This window comes from Nannospalax galili, unplaced genomic scaffold, assembly GCF_000622305.1.
Source record: "Nannospalax galili isolate Female #2095 unplaced genomic scaffold, S.galili_v1.0 scaffold293, whole genome shotgun sequence".
Classification (NCBI taxonomy): domain Eukaryota; kingdom Metazoa; phylum Chordata; class Mammalia; order Rodentia; family Spalacidae; genus Nannospalax; species Nannospalax galili.
Genome location: NW_008337147.1, coordinates 3,788,645 through 3,796,759, shown reverse-complemented (window position 1 = coordinate 3,796,759; position 8,115 = coordinate 3,788,645).

Below are 8,115 nucleotides of genomic sequence, written 5' to 3'. Positions count from 1 at the left end.
ACAAACATTTCTATCCTTCATAGTTACTCTGGATTTGGGCTTTATATCCAATCAATTACTATTTAGTGGATACTGTTGTTTTTCTTCCACACTGTAGCAATCCCCCCAAAGTAGCTTTTATTTACCCTGACTCAATGTTAAGTAAGCTTCTTGCTGTATGTGGACTGTTTCTTTAAGTTCTTTAAGACTTAATTTAGCTATACTTGTTTTTGGATTCACTGGCAATAGTCACTTACATCTGAAATGTTTGTTACAGTCATATGTTTTTAGTTAAATATTCTATACATGAGTTGTTATAATATGCTTGTATAAGCTAATGTTGTCCTGTTTTAACATAGGGAAGCTAAGAATTAATTTTTTTTCAGTTTGTCTTGTTCATTTGGAAGAATTCTAATCTATGATTTCAGTTCTTCCACAAGAATATTTTCACTAGGACCATGGGCTTTTATTTTTTATGTGCATGTATGTATTGCCTGCATGTAGGTAAGTGCAGCTGTGTTGAGCAATGTCTGCAGAGGACAGAAGAGGCTGTCGGATCTCCTGGAAGTGGAGTTATGGACAGTTGTTAGCTGCCATGTGGGTGCTGGGATTCGAACTTGTGTCTTCTGCAAGAACAGCCAGTGTTCTTAACTACTAAGCCATCTTTCCAGCCCCAACCATGGAATTTTTTACTACAACCATTGTCGTGAAGGCTGGGTTCCTAAAGTGTGTGACTATTGCACACACATTGATAGATAACAATGATGAAAGCTATAATGATGGACCAGTTTTACTAAAATACTTTTTTTTTCTTTTTTAATAGCATTCTCCCAGAGACTCCCCCTTCCCCCACTTGAGCCCATATACTCTGTCATCCCTATTATTGTCCACAGTGTTGTGTCCCCAGCTGTACCCAGTGCAAGTCCATCTGCTGAATCTAGTCAGACTATCTACAGAACCTTGTTTCAGGAAGATCAGCTCTTCTTCATCTAGCAGCAAACATATGCCAGCATTCCTTTAGATAAGATTGGGGTCTGGTGTTCAGTTTCCCAGTTCTATGCAGTGTTACTGTCTGAGAGTCTCTTGGACCACTCTGTCCAAAGGAAGGTATCTCCTGTCTGGCAATTTTTCTTGTTATGTAGCCTTTAGCTATGCACATGGACTCTTAAAGAAATATACTGATCACTTTAATCTTTGATTATTTTTCCTTTTGGATGTTTATAACCATAGAGTTGGCCCAAATAAACCAATTTATATTTACTCTTAAGGTCATTGGAGGATCTGTTCCTCAGGGGTCACATGGGCTTGGGGGGAGCCCTTGGCTCCTTTTTTTTTTTTTTTTTTTTTACCAGTTCCATCTATGTGAAGATAAGTCAAAGTCCTGTTCGACTGGGGCTGGCTTCACTTAGAAGCATGGAGGAAATGTTTCCTCTGTGTTGACCCTCCTCTTTATAAACTGGACACTCATTTAAGTACATCTGGTGGGGTCTCCATGGCCTCCCTGAAAAAGAGGACAGGTGACTCACCACAGTTACAGGACATTTTGAGAGATACTCATAGTCCCCTGGAATGTAGTCATCCTTGGAGATCAAGGAGCAAAAACTGTCCTTTAAGTCCCTCTGACCAGATTAGTATAGGCCTCAAAGTATTACTGTTAAACATTCAAGAAGTTTAGTTCTACCAGTCTGATGCTTTTAATTACCATGTGCTATGTAGATAAAGCTTGGGCAAACATCAAACATTCTCAGTTAAACTTTAAGTAGATATATAGTTTGTTCCATGAACTAGTTGTATCTATAATTTGTCAGTAAGTTGTTGGACTAATATGGTTTCTACTGTGTTTTTTTTTTAAATAGCTAGGCATTATTTATCTCTCTCACTGTATAACCTTTTCACCATGGTTTCCCCATTTACAGTGGCCCTGTTTTCCCCATTTCTCCCTTAGTAATACCCTTCTCCTGTGGTCCCATCTCTCTTGAGCTCCTTCTTTCCCTTTATGCCCAAGATTCCTTGTATAACCCTCCCTCACCTCTCCCATTTAAACAACCCCATTTTATCCATATGTCCACATATAAGGGAGAACATATGTCATTTGTTTTTCTGAATCTATGTTACTTCACTTAGTATAATAGTTTCTAGTTCCATCCAGTTACCTGCTAATTTCATCATTTCATCTTTCGTTCCTGCCGAGTAGAACTCCAGTGTATAAACTGAACCACATTTTCAATACCCATTCATGTTGCATCCATCTTAGCTATTGTGAAAAGAGCAGCAATAAACCTGTATGCACAAGTGTCTCTGCAGTATGATTAGTTCTTTGGTTATGTACCAAGGAGCTGTATAATTGGAACATATGGTAGGTAATTTTTAGTTTTTAAGGGTTCTCCATACTGCTTTCCATAGGGGTTGAACAAGTTTGCCATTACACCCACAGTTTATGTGCATTCCCCTTTCATCACATCCTCTCCAACAGTTGGTATCATTTGTTCTATTGATTTTAGTCAGTCTGACTGGGGTAAGATGAAATCTTAAAGTGGTTTTAATTTGCATTTCCCTAATTACTAGAGATGTTGAACACCTTTTAACATGCTCCTTAGCCATCTTTATTTCTTCTTTTGGGAACTCTCTGTTCAGTTTCTTAGCCCATTTTTAAACTTTGGCTACTTCTTTTCTTGATTCTTTGTTTTTTGAGTACTTTATATATTCCGGATGTTAAACCTCTGTCAGATGTGTCACTGGTGAATATTTCATCCCACTCTGTGAGCATTCTCTTCACTTCCTTGGTTGCTTCTTTTGATGTACAGAAACTGTTTAGTTTAATGAGGTCCCATTTGTTGATTCTTGACCTTATTTCCTGAGCAACTGATGTCTGATTTAGAAAATCCTTTCCTACACCCATATCTTGTAGGATATTGCCAACGTTTTCATGTAACAGTTTCAGAGTTTCACACTTCACATTGAGGGCTTTGAGCCATTTGGAGTTGACTGATGTGCAATGTGAAAGATAGGGGTTTATTTTCATTCTTCTACAGATGCAGATCCTTGCCAGCACCATTTGCAGAAAAAGCTGTCTTTTCTCTAGTGAATGTTCTTGGCCTCTTTGTCGAATATCAAGTGGCAAAAATTGCATGCACTCATACTAGGGTGTTCAAATTTGTTCCATTGATCTATGGGTCTATACATGTTCCAGTACCATGTTGTTTTTATGACTATAGCTTAGTAAGATAGTTTAAAATCTGGTATAGTAATCCCCCCAGCATTGCTCGTAGGGCTCAGGGATGCTTTGGCTATCTGATGTCTTATGTGCTTCCATGTGTCTTTTAGGATGGATTTTTCCATTTCTGTGAAGAATGTCCTAAGGATTTTAATTGGCATAGCATTGAATCTATAAATGGCTTTTGTTAGGATAGTCATTTTCACAATATTAATTTTTCCAGTCCATGAGGAAGGGATGTCCTTCCATCTTCTGATGTCTTCCTCTATCTCTTCTTTAAACATTTTAAAATTTTCATTGTAGAGCTCTTTAATGTCTTTATATATATATATATATACACACACACAGAGATTGAGAGAGAGATTATTGTGTAAGGGAATGCTTCTATGTACTCTTGTTATTGGTATATAGGAAGGCTACAGACTTTTGTGATTAATTTTGCAACTTGCCACTTTACTGAGCATGTTAATCATTTCTAGGAGTTTTCCGGTGGAATTTTTGACATCTCGTAGATATAATATATCATCTTCAAAAAGGGATAATTTCATCTCTTCTTTTCTAATTATTACTCTCTTAATTTTCTTCTCTTACTTCTCTTGCAAGAGTTTCAAGCACTATGTTAAAACAGAGTGGTGATAGTGGACAGCCTTGTCTGGTTCCTGATTTTAATGGGAATACTTCCAGTTTTTCTGCATTTAGAATGACTTTGGCTGTGAGTTTATGGTATATGGCTTTAATTATGTTGAGGCATGTTCCCTCCAATCCAGTTTCTCTAGGACTTTGAACACAGATGCATGCTGAATTTTGTCAAAGACCTTTTCTGCATCTATTGAGACGACCATGTGGTTCTTGTCTTTGAGTACATTTATATGATTTATGAGGTTTATTGACTTACATATATTGAACTATCCTACATCTCAGAAATAAACCTGACTTGATCATAGTGGATGTTCTTTTTGATGTGTGTCTGTGAGTGATTTGCAAGTATTTTGTTGAGAATTTTTGTATCTATGTTCATTAAGGATTTGGATGTATAGTTTTCTTTTTTTGGTTGTATCTTTACCTGATTTTGGTAATAAAGTAATGCTGGCTTTAAAGAAGGAATTTGGGAGTTCTCCTTCCATTTCTATCTTTTTGAATAAACTAAGTAGTTTTGGATATAGATCTTTAAATGTTTGGTAGAATTCGGCTATAAATCCATCTGGTACTGGAATTTTTTTTAGTTGGGAGGTTTTGTATTAATTTCTCCATTTCCTTATGTGTTATGGGTCTGTTTAAGCTGTTGATTTCTTCTTGGTTGTGTTTTGGTGATTCCCATGCTTTTAGATACCTGTCTGTTTCTTGTAGGTTTTCAAATTTGGCAACATGTAGGTTTTTAAAGTATTAACTTATAATGTTCTGGATCTTTTTGATGTCTGTTGTGATGTTTTCCCTTTCATCTCTGATTTTGTTGATTTGGAAGTGCTTTCTTTCTTTTCGTTAACTGGGATAAGATTTGTCAATCTTGTTTCTTCAATGAACCAAGCTCTTCGATTCACTGATTCTTTTTAATTTTTTCTTTGTTTCCATTTCTTTAATTTCTGCTCTTGCTTTTTTTTTTTTTTTTTTTTTTTTTTTTTTTTTTTTTTTTCTTATTTCTTCTTCTCTGCTGGGTTTGGGGTTCATGTGTTGCTGATTTTCAAGTGTCTTGAGTTGCAGGGTTAAGTCATTTTTTGTGTTCTTTCTGATTTTCTAATGAAGGCATTTAGAGCTATTAACTTTCCTCTAGAGACTGCTTTCAACATTTCCCAGAGGTTTTGTTTTGATGTGTTGTCCTTTTCACTCAGTTCGAGGAATACTGTTATTTCTTTCTTAAATTCTCATTTGACCCATTCATCATTCAGGAATGTGTTATTTAATCTCATTGTGTTCATGTGGTTACTAGGGTTTCTTCTGGTGTTATTTATTCTCCATGTGTTCATGTGGTTACTAGTGTTTCTTCTGGTGTTGATATTAAGCTTTACTGCATTGTGGTCTAGTATAATGCATGGAATTATTTCAATGTTTTTGTATTTGTTCAGGCTTGTTTTTTGTCCCAGTATGTGGTTTATTTTGGAGAATGTTCCAGGGGGCACTAAACAGAAACAGAAATTATATTCTTTGGAGCTTGGGTAGAATATTTGGTAGATGTCAGTAAGGTCCATTTGATGTATGGTATTGTTTAATTCAGATGTCTCTCTTTTAATTCTCCATCATGTTGACCTATCTAATGGTGTCAATGGGGTATTGAAATCCCCTAATATTAATGAGTTGGGATTAATCTGGGTCTTAAATTCCTGTAGTACTGTTTTTATGAAGTTGGATGCACCAAAGTTTGGTGAATATATATTCGTGTTTGCAATATCTTCTTGGTCAATTGGTCCTTTGATCACAGTGAAGTTGCCCTCTAATATCTTTTCAGATTAGTTTTAGTTTGAGGTATATTTTGTCAGATATTAGAATTGAAACTCCTGCTGTTTTCTTAGTACCACTTACTTGGAATAATTTTTCCATCCTTTAACCTTAAGATAGATTCTGTCCTTGAAAGTCAGATGGGTTTCTTGAAGACAACAAAAAGATGGGTTTTGTTTCTTAATCAATTCAACTAGTCTGTGTCTTTTGACTGGGGAGGTCATCCAGTGATATTTCAGGTTATTAATGAAAGATGTGTATTGATTCCTGTCATTTTGATTTCTGTTTACATTCTTGGTGTAACAGTGGTTTCCACATATTTACCTTCATTAAGTTTCTTTCTGTTACCCCTTGGATATATTTGTTCCTTTTTTCAGCTCTTTGTTTTGCCTCAAGAACTGTCTGAAGGGTTGGCTTGGCTTTGTGGACATGAATACTTTCAGCCCTTTTATATCATGGAAGATTTTCTTTCCACTTTGACTGTAATAGTTATTTTGCCTGGGTAAAGTAATCTGGGTTGTCATCTTTGGTCATTTAGAAATGGGAATATTTTGGTCCAGGCTCTTCTGGCTTTCATAGTTTGCAATGAAACATCAGGTGTAATTCTGATGGATTTTCCTTTATATGTGACATGTTGTTTTTCTTTTGTAACTTTCAGTATTCTCTCTTTCTTCTGTATATTTAGCGTTTTTACTACGAAGTTTTGTGGAGAATTTCTTTTCTGATTCTATTTGGTGTTTTGTGTACTTCTTGTATTTGTATGGACATGTCTTTCTTTAATTTTGGTAAATTTTCTTCTATAGTCCTTTTGAAGCCCTGGTCCATACCATTATCATGAGATTCTTAGCCTTCCTCGAAGTTTGGTCTTTTTATGGTATCACACAATTCCTGCATATTCCATTCTTGTGATTTCTTAAAATTTTCATAATCTTTGCTTGAGTGGTCTAATTCATTGACTTTATATTCCAATCTTTACATTCTGTTTTCCATTTCATTCATCCTATTATTAAGGCTTTCTCCTGTTGTTTCTAATTGGTTCATTGAGTGGTTCACTTCCTTCTTCCTCTCAGCCTTTAATATTTCTAACTCTCTTCTGAATTCATTCAAAAGTTTTTCCCTAACTTATTTCAGTTTTTTGATTTGTGTATTCTTTAAATTCATTGAATACTTTTATCATGTTTATAATTGTTCTTTTGAGTTCCATGTCCTGTGTCATCTCTAAGGGGTTCTCATTGTAGTCCTCTACAGGACTGTTGGTAATTGGTGGGGACATATTATTTATGTTTTTCATGTTACTATTTTTTTGCTGTGACTTTCATATGTGGATTTCTTTTGCAGTTTCTAATTCTTGTGTGAGACTCAAGCCTTCCTTTGTTGAGTTTAGGTCTGCTTCTTCTTGTAGCCCTTATGGCCATTGTTGGTTAATTGTTGGACATGAAACACTGCTTGGTCTAGGCTTCAGGTTCTCTCTTTTGATTTTATATTAGAGGAGCCAGATGGCTTTAGTCATGCTGCTCAGGAGTTCCAAGAGAGGACAAAGTTGTGAGGATCAGTTGCTCTCAGACTTTCTCCTAGGGTCTGGACCCCTCTAGTTAGCAGGCATAGTGTAATTTGGGAGGCTTGCTGGGAAAAGTAGGATTCAGAACGCTCAAGCTGTCAGAGAAGGAGGCAGGTCTCAGGAATCCAGTTTGGGGGCGGGGAGAGCCAGGGATGAAGGCTGGTCACAGAAATGTGAAGGTGGGATGGGGGAGGAAACAGGCTTGAGGGCTCCAGGGAACTAGACTGAGGAATTGGGTTGGTCTGGGTACAAAAGGTCAGGAATCAGTGGGGAGCCTGTACAAAGAGGCTATACAGATGTCTGGGGTGCCAAGAGAAGAAATGGGCTAGTGCCCAATTAAGGCAAAAGATGACGTGGGGGAGCTGGGAGGATGAATGAAAATACTTTTTCTGTTCATATTTTTGAGAATTTTTTTTCATAATCATGATTGTTTGGTAGGGCTCTGTTATTGTCCAAGTTTAAATGCACTTTCTCTCTGAATTATCTTAAACAATCAGTCTCATAATTTCTTAAATGTTATTGTGTATTCGACAGGACCATTACATTCATGATTAAGCAATGGTAGTTTCCTGCATAAGACCTGCATAAGATTAAGCCAGTTAACACTCTACCATGCAGTGGGATGGGATTCATGAACATGATCCTGGAAGGTGGAAATTATTGATGGTTTATGGGGAAGGGAAAGGATGGATTCCAGAAAGTCAACTCTTCTCCAGTAGATGGCCCCACACCCAGGAATATATGATTCGCATAAACTGGAGCAAATAGGTTACTAAAAAGAAAAAAGTCATGACTTTAGAGGAGTAGAGAGATGAGGTCAGTATCTGAGAGGAGTGAAGGGGAGAGGATGGGAATGGATCTAATGAAAATAAAATACATTGTATGAAATTTGAATAGACCCAAAATGAAGGACACTGGGGAACACAAATCATGT